Source organism: Otolemur garnettii, unplaced genomic scaffold (genome assembly GCF_000181295.1).
Source record: "Otolemur garnettii isolate 467f Iridium unplaced genomic scaffold, OtoGar3 scaffold00022, whole genome shotgun sequence".
Taxonomy (NCBI): Eukaryota; Metazoa; Chordata; class Mammalia; order Primates; family Galagidae; genus Otolemur; species Otolemur garnettii.
The window spans coordinates 2,943,154-2,959,192 of NW_003852417.1; the positions used below are offsets into that span (position 1 = coordinate 2,943,154).

The 16,039-nt window shown below is 50.5% G+C and overlaps 1 protein-coding gene across 1 annotated transcript in view; it reads left to right on the forward strand.

Moving 5' to 3' along the window:
• Positions 1–529: 529 nt before the first annotated feature.
• HPCAL1 (hippocalcin like 1) overlaps positions 530–16,039 on the forward strand; it is a 110,938-nt gene continuing 95,428 nt past the window's right edge. Inside the window, exon 1 of the mRNA XM_003787388.3 lies at positions 530–834. The gene's annotated coding sequence lies outside the window, so the exon portion shown is untranslated. The remainder of the gene's footprint in view (positions 835–16,039) is intronic.

Here is a 16,039-nt window from a genome sequence, read left to right on the forward strand (position 1 = left end):
CAGGTCTCTCTCCTCTGGGCCACGGCTCCTCGCCAGGCAGAGGCGCAGGAAGGTGGGTGGTAGCTGCACACCGGGCGGAGTGGAGGCGCAGAGGGGCCTGGCGGCCGGGCCAGCAAGGTGCCGGGGGTCTCGGGCTATCCGGCCGCTTGCCCTCGCGGGCCACCCAGGAGCGCACTTCCTGTGGCGGACGCGGGGGAGGGGGCGCCAGCGCTGGGCCGGCCCCTCTGGCACCACCTCCTGGCCTCTCCCACTCCCGCAGGCCAGGGGCCAAGGGCTAGGGAGGCGAAACCGGTGCTCGGCTCCGTCCGTGCCCCGAAATTGAAGCGGAGCTGGGGCCAGGGGGGCGTCTGGTGGGCAGGGTGGTAAGGGAAAAGGCGAGCGGCCGGGGCGGTGACCCAAGTCTAGTCCGGCCAGAGAGGCCCAGGCGGGGCCAATGCCGGGGGCGTGGTCGGGTGGGGGCGGGTCCGCAGAGAACTTGAGCGCCCGCCTCCGGCCGCGAGCCCCGCCTCGGCCCCCGCCTCTGGGTCCCGCCTTCGCGTCCCTTCCTTCCCGGAGCTGGCAGGCGGGCCGCGGCGGCGGCGGGCGGCAGGCGGGCGGTCCGGCAGGATTCTCCACCTTGCTCTTTCCTTGGCTGCCGGCTTCCTTTTGTCTTGTTGGGCGGCGATGAGCGCAAGGCCAGTGCAGCGGCTGTGGGCACTCGGAGGCCCGCTCTCCTAGCCACTCCTCCCGGCCTCGGCGAGCTGGTCCCGGGCAGCGGCCCGCGCCCGCCGCAGCTGCCGCCGGCGCGGAACTTGGGCTCAGGAAGCCAGCGGAACGCGTCCTGCGCTGGAGCCGGTAGGGAAGGGGCGGGTTGCTGAGCTGCGGGCGTGTGAATCGGCGTGCGCTGCAGTCGGGTACTTAGTGTGTGTGTGTGTGTGTGTGTGTGTCGGGGTGGGGGGGCGCTGCCTATGTTTCTCTGCGCAGTAGAGTTGGGGATGACGGTGGACGGTGGTATGTCTTTGGAATGGGGAGTACTCGTGGGTTCCTTGTGTGCACTTGGGTGTGCACATTTTGGACTGCGTTTGTGGAATTGTGTATTGGGGCGCAGTTGCTGGTGGGGACGGGTGCTGGGCGGGTGTAGTGTGTGAGCATCTGTGCGTGGAGCGTGGGTGGCGGGGTGGGCGTGGGTGGCTCTTCCCCCTATCCCGTCGGTCGGCGCAGTGCGGAGCTTAGAAGCCTTGGAGACAACTGTGACCCGACGGGGCAAGCGCGGGAGGGGGGGCGAAGGGAGGCAGGTCTGCACGGCCCAGGTGGGTCGCCTGTGAGCTTCGGCCAAGGGTGGGGACCCATGCAGAGGCAATCCGCTCCCTTCTCCCAGGCCAGTGGGCGACGAGCGGAACCTTGGCCTCACCGTGTCCCGCACTGCTACCTGGGCCGGACATGCCGCCTTCCCAGGTCTCAATTTGCTTCTCTTTCAAATGGGGACATCTCCTCCCTTGGGGGCTGTCGTGACAGGTAAAAACGAGAACGCACTAAAGGTAGCTCTTGGCCCAGTGCCTGGCACGTAGAAGGTGATCTGTTAAGTGGACTTGCATCTCCTGTGTTTAGTCCTTTCCCCCCTTTTATTCTGGGTGGGGCTCTTAAGCCCCCCTCCCCCCGCACGTTTCGTGCCTCTCTCGGGCTCCACGTTAACCGCGAAGCATCGAGATGGGAGAAAGTTTAGGCTGCTGGGTGCGCTGCCTCCTCACTGCACCTCCGGTGTCGCCGCCTCCGGGGTGCAGGCGCGCATAGCGCGGGGCGCCAGCTCTGGTCTTTCTCCTGGCCGGAAGGCAGCCACTGCGGAGTCTGCTCTTTTGTTCAACAAGTGCCTAGTCCCGGGGGAGATGGAGCTCGTGGAATCCAGAGCCATGGTGTGAAAGCGGCGCTCTCCCGCAGACGCAGATCTTGGGCTCCTAGGGCATCCCGGCCTGGCCTGGTCATGCCGAAGGCCACCCCCTTTCCTCCTGGCGACCCTGATTCCAGTCAGAGGAGTGTGTTTTCCAAGACGCGGAGTCCTGGAAACCAGGCACCCTCCAGCCCCACCCCCAACCCCTCCCGCCCCCTCTCCCTTGCAGTCAGCCTAGAGCAGAAGGCCAGGGGCTGTAGGGGACGCTTCCTCCTCGTCCCGTGCCTCATTTTAAAAATACTTAGTCTCGAAACCCACTACTCGTAAATTTGAACTGCAGTGGGTGCGCACCCAGTTCTTTCCACGATTCACTCTCAGGAGAGTCCAGCTATAGCACCGCTGCGCTTGCTCGAACCAAGCCAGGCCAGCTGTCCGAAGCGGCGGAGTCCCTGCCACTTCTGCAGAACGAGTGATTCCTTCCTCTGTCGCCTGGGTTTCTTCCTCTTAGGGCCCTCCGGGTGGGAAAACAACCTGCTAGAGGAGCTGGCTTAGGGCGGGCTGGGGGGAGCCTGAGCTTGGCTGCTTTGGGGAGGGATGCTCTTCCCAGGTGCGGCTCCCGCTGCCTTCCTAGGGAAGCTGACTGCTCTGCAGGCTGTTGGGATACAGGAACGGAAAGAAACCTCTGGTGTAGTCCTTTGGTTTGTCTTCTGGCAGGACTGAAGCCCTGAGATCTCAGCAGTGGCGCAGGCCAGAGGGACGGTATGAGCTAGTTTTTCATCTTGATTTGGTGACAGGGGCACACTTAGAACGCAGCCATTTCACCAGATGTTTTTATATCCTGGAGGAGAAAGGGGCTTTTGATCTGAATTCTGCTCTTTCCCCATAATCAGATTCAATAATATATATATAAAAAAATTCAGCCTGGCTTTCTTAGCTCAGAAGACAGACCAGAAAGCTGTTTTGTGTTGTTTTGTTTCTTTTTCCTAGTGAAAGCCAGCCCTTTGTCTCAAGCTAGCCAGTGTTTTGGCCCTAGATCTATTTTTGTTTCACTTTTGAAAGTGCCTATAATTACTGTGCTCTTGAGGTTTTATTGGATAATGTGCCCAAGGGGAGGCCTGGGGCTCTGCCTCTGTCTTGTGGTGGGTGTGGTGCCCTGTCTAGCCTCACCTCCTCCCTTTCAGTTCTATGTCTACACTATTTTTAAGTGGGGCACAGATGTCAATGGTATCTTGATAACCGATTAATAACAATTTGCGAGACTTGGTCCCCCTTTCTGGCCACTGGGCTGTTCCAAAGAAGAACAGGGGCAGGACAAAGAGTGGGCTCCCTTTGGCGCACATGGTGCCGACCCTCGCCTGGCACCATTTCAGCCTGGACCTGCCACAGAGTTCCATCCTGGGATTCCGTGGTGCCCACACCCTCTGCCTTCAAGGCTCTGCGGGCACAATTCCAAGGGTTCCCACATACATGCAATACCATGTTGAGTGCGTGTCAGGGCCACTCTGCCCCCAGTTACTCAGTATGTCCTTCCCTCAAACTTACTCTAAGACATTGTATTGCTCCTCATAAGTGATAAAAATGCCACTTAGGATCCAGGCTTCTAACAGGGAGCCCCAGAGTTTATTTAGTACCAAAGCTTAAGCTGCATGGCAGCTGAATTTTTATCTAGATCAGGGTCAGGTTTGTATCAAAACCCTGCATTCCAGCAAACCCTAACCATGCTTGTTTATTATGAGATAATGCACTCAGTTTATGAATTGTCAGCCAGGATTGATGGGGATTATTTTGGTTGTTTGTCAGCGCCTGCTGTCATTGTCTTTGGGGAAGGAAAGTACATTAGGAGTTAGGATGAGCGGACACACGGAGGTTTTTTTAATCATGTTCTACTTTGGGGCTCCCATTCTCTCATTCTCTCTCAGCAGGCTACTTCATTGTGTTCGTGTTGTCCACATGTAAGGCTGTGTCTCTGTGATCTCATGTAGCTCTTGCCCTATTAATTCCCTTTGGGTTGAGTTTCCAATCTGGGGATGACAGAAGATGTTTGTATATGAAGTTACCAGTCGGGCTCAGGGCTCTTTCAAGGCCACTTGCCCTCTGGAAAAAGGTTTCTTTCAAATTACTTTCTACCAAAAAAAAAAAAAAAAATCGTTGGAATCCAGTGGTGCAGGTTGTAATATAACTTCAGGTAATCAATACGGTCTGACAGGTGGAACATTTCTCAGGTGCTGATGAGCAAGGTGCAAGAATAAAGAACTTTTTTCCCCCTATCATCTGAAAAGCACAGTAAATCCTTTCAAGAACCCTACCTTGGCCATGTCCTTTCAAGTAAAATTGAATCTCAGGGGCAAAGCTTTCCATCTCTGCATTTATGAGGCATGACAAACTAAAGACATCCTTTCCAGAGACCTCCGCTCTCTCTCTCTGTTGCTACCCTCCTCTGCCCGCAGCAGAGCAGGAAAGATGGCTTTCTGGGGCTGCTTTCCTTTTTCTTAATTAGCCGAGTGTACCCTCAATGTTAGCTAACTCAGCAGCTGTATTTTCCAGGTATTTGTTTCTTTTTTGTGCTAGAGCTTCAACCCAAGTGGGCAGAAAACTAGGAGCCAAGGGGTGGAGGTGGCAGGTCAGCCCCACCTGCCTCAGATGAGTAGGACCAAGTGCTGGATCTCCGACCCTTAGCTAAGAAAACTCAAGATTGTTAACTATTTATTCCGTGGTTAAGGGTGATCTTGAAGAAAGGAAGAATGCTTTTGGGTGTCCATGTGGTCCTTGTTTCAGAAGTCTTCCCTGATTTTGTCTTGATACTTTGTTGCCCCAGCCAAAATCTTTCCTTACTCCTGTCCCCTTCCATCAGCAAGGTGTTGGCTCAGGCAGGTGCTATGCTGGGTGAGTGCGGTCTCCTTCCACCTGCCCAGGTGCCCTGTGGGGCTCTGGTGGGTGATGCACACCTGAGCTCTCTTCCTGACCTGCAGACCCCATGCTGTCTTCCAGGATGGGGTGGGCTTCCAGCCACTACACATCAGAGCAGAGCCTGGGACTCCCCCTGGCTGAAACTTCGTTCTCTACTTGCTGTGACTCTCACCTGCTCATTGCTGGGACTCTCAGGAGAGCTTGGGAGCTCCTGTACCTTCTTTACCTAGTAGCCCTCTCTGTGGCCCTGGCTATGCTCCCTCGCCCCACACCTCCTCCCAGTTCCTCCACCACTGGCTGCCACCATCAGCCATTGACTGCTTCAAACACACGGTTCATCATCTCACTCCTTTCCCGACTCTGCTCCCCACCCAGCTTCAGTCTCTTAGAGTGAGTGGTTCCTCCACCTACTGTTCACTTCGCTCCAAGCTGGGCTCTGCGAAAGCTGGGCCCAGGCATCCCCTCTGCCTGTGTGGAGTTCAAGGTCTTGGGCTGGGGGAGAGGGGAGACCATCCAACAAGCCTGTGGGTCTTGAAGTACCACTGAGGGAAGCTCCTACCCCAGGCCAGGTCTTCCTAGAGAAACACCCTCTGAGCTGAGTGGGGAGAGGAGGTGGGGGCAGGGCAGGGGCCAGATCACTTGGTGCCTTTCTTTCTTCATCTGATAAACCTCTACTCATTTTTTTTTAATTGACAACTTTATCAAGATATAATTCATATACCACAAAGTATACCCATTTTGAATGTACAGTTTCATGATGTTCAGTAAATTTACAGAGTTGTGCAACCATCACCACGATCCAGTTTTAGAACATATCCGTCACCCCAGAAAGATCCCTCAAGCCTATTTGCAGTCAGTCCCTGTCCCCACCCCCAAGCAGCCACTGCCAGGCCCTCTGTCTGTCCAGAATCTGCCTTTGCTTCCTGCCTGTAGGTTTGGCTCAGGGGCCTCTTCCATGAGGCCTTCCTAGGTCTTCAGTCAGAACTGCTTTTTCTCCCAGTGCTGATGAAATGAGCCAGGTGCTTGGCCATCTCCTGCCAGACAGGAGCTCTCTCACTGGACTCTCATGCCTGTGCTGAGCGCAGTGCTGGCACCTACAGTATACCCAGGGCATGTTGGCTGGACCGACTGCAGTTGCTGTCTGTCCTCACTCACATTTCTTTTGTGTTGCCCTTGGGTGTGTGACGTGACAGGTGACATGGCCTGCTATGTACATTACCTTGTTTCAGCAAGAACATGTGAGGCAAATGGCATGAAACCCATTTTTTAAATGAAAAACTGAGGAGGTCCAGAGCAAATAAGCAGACCAAGGCTGTCAGCATTGAAAGGTCAAAAATTAAACTAGGTCCTGTTATCTTCCACCCCCAATTTGGTAGTAATAATAGGCCCTTTTCCAGCCTTGCTTGGGCTGGGGTTCAGTTTTTCCTGTACAAGTCTTATCCCTTCCCAAGCCATGGAAGTTCTGTCCAGGGCAGGAGTGCTGTGTGACATGTCCCCATGGCCCCAGTACCTGGTCCACAGCTGAACAGGTGGATGGCTCCAAACACGTGTGCACAGAGAAGTCTCCTGGGTGACTAGACTGGGGGAGGGAGGAGTTGAGCGCTGTGTGGTGGTTTGTGTGGTTCAGAAGAATGTCTCTCCTCTCCTCGCATCATTTTTGTCCTGTCAGGAAGGTAAGAGAGAAGGAGATCACATTTGACAGATGCTCGGACTCAAACACAGAAATGTGCGCCACTATAAGCCTGGTGGATCCGGGTCTCACGTGTAGACTACCAGGACACAAATGGTCTCTTGCTCCCACTACTGTAGAGAACTCTGATGGTGAAAAGTCAGAATGTCCTGTTTCCCTCAGAAGGATCAGGACTCTTAGACTCTCATTTGTAAAATACCTTGGAGGAAAGAGCAGGGCATTGGGGTCAGGCAGGCCTGAGTTTGAGTTGTAATCTGAGTTTGCTGGTGTGCAAAAAGGTGATCCAGGTGCAGCTCAGATGATCGAGGGAGGCGTGGATGGGATGTGAGTACCCAGGTGAGTCTTTGGATGGTCATGTGTGCAGTAAGTAGTGGTGCCTGTTGTCACTATTTAAACATTCTTGGGCAGGGGTCCTCAAACTTTTTAAACAGGGAGCCAGTTCACTGTCCCTCAGACTGTTGGAGGGCGGGACTGCAGGCCCGGGACAATTTGGCTGCTAAGCAGGACAGGCAGTGGTGGCAAAAACACCCGGCGGGCGGGTCGCATGTGGCCTGTGGGCCATAGTTTGCGGACTCTGTTCTTGGGGCTCGGCACCTGTAGCTCAGCAGCTAGGGCACCAGCCACATACACCAGAGGTGGTAGGTTTGAATCCCACCTGGGCTTGCCAAACAACACTGACAACTACAACAACAAAATAGCCAGGTGTTATGGTGGGCGCCCTGTAGTCCCAGCTACTTGGGAGGCTGAGGCAAGACAATTGCACAAGCCCAAGAGTTTAAGGTCGCTATGATGCCATGGCACTCTACTGAGGGCAACAAAGTGAAACTCTGTCTCAAAAAAAAAAAAAAAATTCTTGGATGTAGTGCCACCTTGCCACTAAGTATAGCATTCCTCTTCAAGTTCAAGTTTATTAGGTATATTTTAAGCCAGACTGTCGTAGTTGATGTTAAAGCCTATGGTAGTTGTGTGTGGAGTTTTCCAGGAGGGAGCAGTGCTGTTCACGGTGTGGGGTTTGAGGAGCTGCCGTTTTAGACTGTCCCAGCCTCGCGCCTTCTGAGAAGAGTCTTTCAGGGTTCCAGACACACCCAGGGTGACCCTGAACTTGTGGGGCTGTGCAAAGAGATCTGCAGGTTAGGAAATCCAGGTTCTCAGATGTAAGGAGGTCAGGACCTCTTGGTTCTCTCTCCCTTTCAGTGCCTGGAAAGCATTTGTCAAATGTGGATGTGTTTGTGCTGCAGGCCAGGGAAGAGTGCTGGGCACACTCTCAGAATCACGCTGTCTGCAGCAGTATGTATGGGTTACAGAGTCTTTTCCTCCAGCAGCAAAATGCTCAGCTTGCTTCCTTCTTTCTGTGAATTAAACAGACATTTTCAGAAGACGGGATTGATGACAGCCCCCACCTTTCCCTGTACTCCCACCCTTTCTGTTTGCTATCTCGTAATCAATTTTTGGAGGGAAGTAAGGACATCTCCAGATTAATTGCCTGTGTTTAAAAAAATCATTTTTAACATCATACAATTTTCCACATATGGCTAGAAAGGCACTCCTGGCATAATGCATGTGGGATGTGAAGTTTCCAGAAAAGCCCCAATCTTGGGGACTGAGGCAGGGCCATGGGTGGCAGGACTGGTGGCCTCTCCCACCTGCGGCCCCCACCTGGGCCTGGTGTCCCAGTGATAGGGGTCTCTATTAAAAGCCCTTCGAGTGCACTGCCTGGACAGCTGACAGGGCTGAGCCTCCAGGGTGCAACAGGAAATGTGGTGGCTGCTTTGGCTTCTTTGTGTCTTTCCTGGTAAATAAAGGTAGCAACAGGCCTCTGGCGCGTGCTCAGGCCTTTCTTTCCTTCATGCTGGAACTATGGCACGTATAATCCATTCCTGTTTTCTGGGGGTGCTTTTCCCTCTTCTTTCTGAAAACCAGGATACAGAATTGCTGCTTTTATTAGCCTATGTTCTTGATGACATGCTATTACCTGATCTAAAAACAGTATGGCTGGCTGTAAGGTGAAAGCTTGTACATTTAGGAATTAGCTTCACCAGTGTTGGCAGGAGTTGGGGGAAAGGGAAGGATAGCACAGATGAGGAAATCCAGGTTCTCCGGGCCAGGGATCCCCACGCTGTGGCCCGTAGCTCCTTCTCCTGTGGCTTATCTGGTTTCCCAGAACCACATCATCATCATGTGGATGGAGAGGTCACCATCATCACTATCACCAAAATCATCACAATCACCAGCATTACCAAAATCACCACCATCACCATTTCATTATCATTACCTCTGTCACCACCATCATTACTATCACCATCTAACCATCACCATCACCATCGTTACTGTCACTATCATGACAACCATCACCGTCACCACCACTATCACCGTCATCATCCAGTCTTAGCATTGCTTCACACTCTTCGAGCCACTGTGTCACATAGCCCATTCCTGCGCAATTTGCTATTCGTTGTGGTTTCCCGGTGTTGGGGATGGTGGTAATGAGGGGAGTTAGGACGGGATGATTGTAGACATAGAGAACCAAGTGGCTGGATGGTGGAATGTGATTTCGAAAGCGACTACGTGAAATCACTGACCTGGAAGATGCTGGGAGAATCTTGGCCATTTGTTTAGGCCCAGGCCAGTATTACCTGCTCTGTAATGTTCTTCTTTGCCCTCTAGGAAAGGCAGATTGTTCTGGCTGGAGGCTGACCTGACTGGTTAGGTGTCATGCTTGCCCACCTCTCCTTGTGGGTTTCTCTTTGGTGACCCCCTCCATTCCTGGGATGGAGCCTAGAACACAAAAGATGCCCAAACTTGTGCCTGAACTACCCCCAATTCCTTATCAGTAGGATGGTGGGTACATTAAATTACTTACTATCTTAGCACTCTGCCTGGCTTGCTTTGCAGGCAAAGCACACTAGTGCTGTTTTCTGCGTTCATTTTCTATTGGCAAGAAAACGTTTTACGCATTTGTTAAAATTGCAGGACAGTGGTCTGGAAGTCATCGAGGCTTTATGGGTTAGCGGAGTGACCCAATCCGGTTATTCATGTCTGGCTTTGATTTAACATGTGGGATGTTTCCTCTCCACATCTAAGTTCTCTCATTTGTGAAATGAGGCTTAGAGCTAGATAACCTCTTAATCCTCTGTCAGCTCTACAATTCAGGAAAAAGGTTTAAAAATATAAACTTGCATCGTAGAGTACATCCAACGTAGAGCACAGAGAGAATTTTCATAGCTAAACTGACTGCAAAAAAATGAACCTCTTAGAAAAAAAAATACAGCACCTTAGCAATTGCCATATTAAGAGGCAGCATTATAATTCAGAAGCAACTGATAATTTGGGGAGCAGATTTGTGGAGCGGAGACTAGAGGAGAGGTAGGGGCTGAAGGGCGCTGAAGCTGGGAGTTAGGGAGGTGAACTCCGGGGTTGGTTTTGTCACCCAGCTGACACCATTCAACCTTTTCTGTTACTTCCTGTGTTAAGGAGGCTGAGATTAAGAGGACCAGGGTATAGCGGAGGAGACAGACGGCAAGTGACCACAGTGGGGCAGTCACTGTGGGAGTACAGAAGGAGGCTGGCAGTCAGCTAGTCCTTGGGCTTTATTTAGAAGCTGCTTACTGTCCCCCTAAGAGGATGCGCTGGCGAGAAAAGCCACTTCCGAGGATGTTGCCTTCTCATTGTAATGATGTATTCCGGTTCTTCCTGGGAGGTGATACCACTGATCACGTCAGGAAATGGAGCTTCTCGTTTTGGATAATTGTGAACAGGGAAAAGTCAGAAGCAGGGAGTAGTACTGCAGAGAACAAGTAATTGTGTTATTTTCAGACGCAAGCGTATGTAGTAACGCACCCGGCTGACCAGGCTTTGCCTCGGGTTGCTCTTTTAATAAATTGCTAAGAATTATTTGAGATTTTAGCACATTAGTGGTAGCAGGATAGTAGGTATTTGCAAAGGGGGTTGAAAATCAGCTGTGTAAACATTTCTCCCGAATGTGGGGCTGGGAAGTAAGATAGACAGTTATATAGACAATTTCATGTCAGTTATGTTTGGGAGGGAAAAGTCAAAAAAGGAAATATAGCACTGTTAACGGTGGTTGGATCCGACGGGATCGTGGGTGGGTTTTTTTCCTTGCTTTTTTCATACTTCTCTAATCCTAAATTTTCAATGCACATGTATTACTTTTACAATTGGAAAGGAAAAAGGGTTTAAAAGGAACTCCAAACACCAGTTCCTCGTTTCCTTCCTGATTTGCCTAGCAAACTTTTCTTTTTATAGTCAGACTGGCTGGAGCCCCCAATTTCCAAACTTGTGGTTATTTAAATTAGTGGGCATTTATCATAATACCTTATTAGAATGTGTTAGTTGCATGTAAATTCAATACTGAGCAAGTCTATTAACTGAGATATTAAGAAAAATGTGCCTAGTCTTTAATAAAATTCGCCATTTCAGCGTGGCAGAGTATAGAGCTTGTTTATGATCTAGAATGTGTCTCTCCTGTGTTGTTTGCTTGAATTTGGGTGTTCGCTTTGATTCTTGACTTGGAAGGAGGCGTCGTGGCTCCTGCTGTTTAACCTCAGGTACTTCCTTACTGAAGTGGTTTGACATCTTAAAGCTAACAGTCCCTGATGTCTGGGAATAAGCTCCTTTCTGTTTGTCTGTCAGGCTGCGTGTTTCAGCTCCCTTTTTGAAAATAATTTTTTTGTATTCCCATCCCTTCCCGTCCTTTATGACGCCTGCTGACAGTGGACCTGCTGCTCTCTAGCCCCTGCAAGTTAGAGTACTCCTGCTGGCAACCTTTCCTCTTGTCCCTGTGACTCAGATGTCGGGTTGACTTCGGGCCACCTCTGCTCTTATTGGGGCCATGCCTGACTTTTGGTGGCTTCTCTCCAAAGGCTGCTCCGGCGGTGATTCCCCCAATCATTCTTTCAGGGGTTTAATCTGTCTGAGTCCAGGATATTGAGCCAGCAGTGGGAAATTATGCAGATGAGGCCAGCCGTCAGAGAAACTGGCTAATATGAAAGATTAATTTCAGGGGAGTGAGGGAGAGAGATGCTGGGGCTGAGCTGTCTCTAGGTTAATAACATCCCTCTCCAATCTGGAAAACCAGAGATTGCCTCTGTTGCAGGCTCAGCTCCTGCTTGTGCTTTCCTGGATTAAATATTTAAAGAACCACATCTTCATAGACCACCATCTGTATTTATGATCTGGAGAAAGAAAATATAACTGTCATCAAAATTCTCATCATGCTTGGTAAATAATTTTAGGATCTTCACCATACAGATGCCAAATTAAAAAAAAAAAAAATTTAGTATGGCTCCAGTGTTGAGAAATTTCCCTTTTCAAGTGTTTGGTCCTCAGGTTATTACAGGATTCGACATAGGCAGGAAGCCTGCTCGCCCATCACTAGAGACAGGTAGGTTGCCATGGAGACCAGGTGTTCCCTGTTGTTTCCTGGGTATCCCAGTTGTCCTGGAAGAGGAATCAGCTCACTTTACATGACATTTCTGAAATAGTGTGTATGAATCAAGTTTTCTAAACAAAGATCAGAGATTTTAGTTGACTTACATTGTGATTTCTGACATAATTTTGCCCTCAGTTGTGTTTGCTTAATTATGATTGCTGTCTTAACCCTATTTTTTCCTGCCAGAAACACTTAAATGCATCAAGACCACCTATTGAAAATAATAACAAGCAACAACAACATCACCTTATAATAAATCTAGAGATACTTGCTTTAGCATGAGCAACGATTACCCCGCAAAATTCAACAAATTAATTCAACAATTACATATTGCTAAGCCCTGGCCTGGGCCCTGGGCCCTGAGGATGGGTGCTGAGCAAAGCAGTTGGCGGCCCTGCCCTGGGGAAGCATGTATTATTGTGGTGATTCCAGACAGCTTGAAGCCAGGGAGGGGCCCTGATCGGTCCCTGGCTCAGGGAGCCTTCAGCCACTGCCAGTGGGGGTGGGGGGGCAGGCAACCTGTCTCCCTGTCCCTGTGGGGGTGAGTGGGCATGTACCTTGTTTGATCTGTTGTTACTCTTAGGGATTTTTCAGAATGTAGAACGGTGCTTTATCAGTCTGCTCCTGATAATTTTATGCACTAAAAAAAATTCTATTTATGCATTTTCTTGGGCTCTTCCTCATTGAATAGTTTATTTTTTTTAATTTTTTTAAACTTGTTTTTTAGAGATAGTGTCTTGTTCTGTTGCCCAGGCTAGAGTGCAGTGGCATCGTCATTGCTCACTGCAGCTTTGAATTCCTGGGCATAAGTGCTCCTCCTGTCTCAGCCTTCTGAGTGTCTGGGATTACAGGTGTGAGCTACCATGCCAGGCCCTGTTGAATGGTTTCTAGAGGCAATCATGTGGTGGTCAGCTGTGGAAAGTTCTCCGCACTTCCTGAGTCTTGTCAAACTTTGGCTGTTTCCTTTCTCCTTTCTTCTATTCACCTTCAGCGTCCTCAAACCTACCAAAACAGAGCGCCCGGCAACATCAGATGCTGGAGGCCCAAGGTAGGCATCTGAGCAAAAAGCAGCGGCCACTCTTTTCTTCTTTCTGTGAGTTTGTGGCCGGTGAGGGTCTATTGTGGCCCCAGTGCCACACAGCCTAGTCTGCACATGCTTGTTACACAGTAGGTCCTCAAGTGGCCTCATCACCAGCTTGTGCATGGGGGTGGAACAGAGTTGGTGGCTGAGCTGGACATTGGTGACATGAGAAAGGACACACCCAGTATTTATGCAGCCAGTATTTTGCTGGGCCAGCTTGGTCTTATGCTGGCAGAGGATGTTGTGGTCTGACAGAGAAAATAAACCTCAGGCCTCAAGTGCCCTGGGACTGAGGGACGCCAGAGGTTTGCATGACTCCATTTGGGAGGATAAAGGCAGACATGGGCTGTCTTTCTTTTTTCTTTTTGCAGTTTTTGGCGGGGGCTGAGTTTGAACCCGTCACCTCTGGCATATGGGACTGGCGATGGGCTGTCTTTCTATCTTTCTTGAGGCTGACCGACTCCCTTCCAATCTGATGGGTAATGAACAGATCGTTCTTTTTAAAGGAAAAAGGCACTTCCATATGGACTCTGTTCCTCTCCTGATACCTTTGCTGAGGCTTAAACAGCAGCCACCTGTGCCTTCTCGGTGCTGGTCCCCGGGCAGGCAGGGACAATGCTTATGCTTTTGATGGGCATTACCTTGCAGCATCTGTTTCCTCCTCTGCGACATGGGCACACACCTCCCTTGCAGGACTGTTGTAATATCTGAGTTGTCACTAAGCCTGTTATGAACTCTCAAGGGCTATACCAATGTGAGGACCATCATCATCATTGCCAGTCTTTCTATATTCGCCTCCTGCTGCCTCAACACAGGCTTGTCCGAAATAACAGGTTTTCTTGCTGGGCCTTTGTGGTTTCCTTTGTGGGAATTTGGGTTCTGAGTCTTCTGCTCTTTTCTTCCCCTGGTCTGTGGTCACCCTGTGTTTTTCACTTTCTTGCTACAAGATGTCAGCCTGAAGGAGATGCCGGAAGCCTCACAGAGGAAATGGGAAAAGGTCTGGGTCCTCTCTCCCGCCTGCCCTGGGAACATCGGATCTTCTTCATCTTTCTGTCTGCCAGGCAGGGGAGTAACTTGCTGGTGTGTATAGGCAGCCTGGGAACCGAATGCTCGGGAGAACACTTGTTCACTTGTTCAAAAACAGACTGTCAGGCCTGGCTCAAGTCAGAGCATCTGTTTAGCAAGCTCCCCTGTCAGCTCGCCCTGTGATCACCTTTGTTGGAGTGAGGGGTGAGGAATAGATGGGCATTTGAGGCTTGAAGTTCCCAGGACCTCCTTTCCCATTGGACTGCCTCTTGCTGGGTGGAGTTGGTCCTGCCTGGCTGTAGGGAACTCCCTGCTCTGGGTCTGGGGTCGTGGATGTGGATTACAAGGGAAGAGAACACTCCTCTTATTCTCAGCACCACCATTAGAGGAAAGAAGGATTTACACCTGACTCCTGCGGCCTTGCTTGGGGACCGTCTCCTCCAAGGAGCCTGCTAGGCCAGCCTGGGCACCCTGTTTTCCCTGGGCACTACCGCTTGGCCCTTGAGGCTTGGTCATGTGTGAGGCCTTTGGTCCTGGCCAGTCCCCTCCCAAGCATGAGTCTCATCTTTTAGCCTGGCTGGGACCATGTGTGTAGTGATCTCTTAAGCAGAGACCAGGCTTGGAGAGACAATCCCCTGCTGGGAAAGATGGGTTCTCCCAACAATGGGCTCCACTCTGGCCCCTTGGTGCAGCGTCCTTTATTTGTTCATTCATTCATTCATTCATTCATTCATTCACATAGTGCCCACTATGTGCCAGACTCTGTGTCAGAGGAAAGACCAATGCAGAAGGCCTGCCCTGGAGGGGCCTATGTTTCTAGCTGGGAGCAGCAGACAGTAAACTGCAGAATAATGTAGTAATACTTAGCAAGCCAGAAGACTATAGAAAAAAATGAGTTAGTGAAGTGGGTGTGGGTATGAGATGGGGGTGGGTGAGAAACACAATTTTTTATTTCAGGAGAAAGTGTTTTTTAGTTAGGGTATGATTTACATACCATGAAAGTCAACACTGAAAAATGTACAATTCAGTTGGTTTTAGGATGTTGGCAAAGTTGAGTACCAGTCACTAGTATCTAATTTCAGAACATTTTCATCACCCACGAAAGAGCTCCCAGAGCCATTAGCAGTCACTCCTCAATCTCCTGTCGCCCTAGGCCCTGGAAACCAGTCATTTACCTTTGGTCTCTATGGATTTGCTCCTTGTGAACATTTTATATAAATGAGTCACAGGCTGTGTGGCGTCTGTGTCTGGCTTCCTTTCCTGAGCGTGATGTTTTCATGGTTCCTCCACGTTACTGTGTGTGTCCCGACGTCATGTCTCCAGGTGGCTGAATACTGTTCCATCGTATGGATAAGCCACATTTTAAAAATCTGTTCTTCTGCTGATGAACGGTTTGGGTTATTTACATTCTTGGCTATTACGAAAAATGCTGCTAGAAATATTTGTGTGCGAGTTTTTGTGTGGGACATATATTTTCATTTCTTTTAGTATGTTGTTCTAAACAGGATGGTCAGAGAAGGCCTCAGGAGAAGGTGACATCTGAGCAAAGGTTTGGAGGAAATAGGGGGAGGGCTTGGAAGCCTGAGGAGGACGATGGCAGGCACAGTGAGTGAGAGGTCTCCCACCAGGAGGCTGGAAAGGAAAGGCCAGGCCTCCTCAGCTGCCTCCCCTGCTGTGGGGCCCTGTGAGTTTGAGCTATGATATGTTAGCCTCAGCCTGCTGGGAAGGCCAAAGTCCCAAGGCAGAGGCTTTTGGCCCATCTGTTGTTTTCCTGCCTGAAAAGTAGATGTGATTTCTGGAGGTAGGGCAGCCGTCCTGAGGCTGAAATCCATGTACTAAGGACACAGAAAGAGACTGGGGCCTGGGTGTCATTCTCTGAGTACTGCCTAAGCCCTGGACCCCTGCCCCCATCATCTTGTTCTGGACACAAAGAAAATCATTTCTTGTGTAAGCCACTGTTTGCCAGGTTTTGTGGCATTTGCAGCCAAATGCATTCCTTGTTGATGGAATGTCCAACACAGA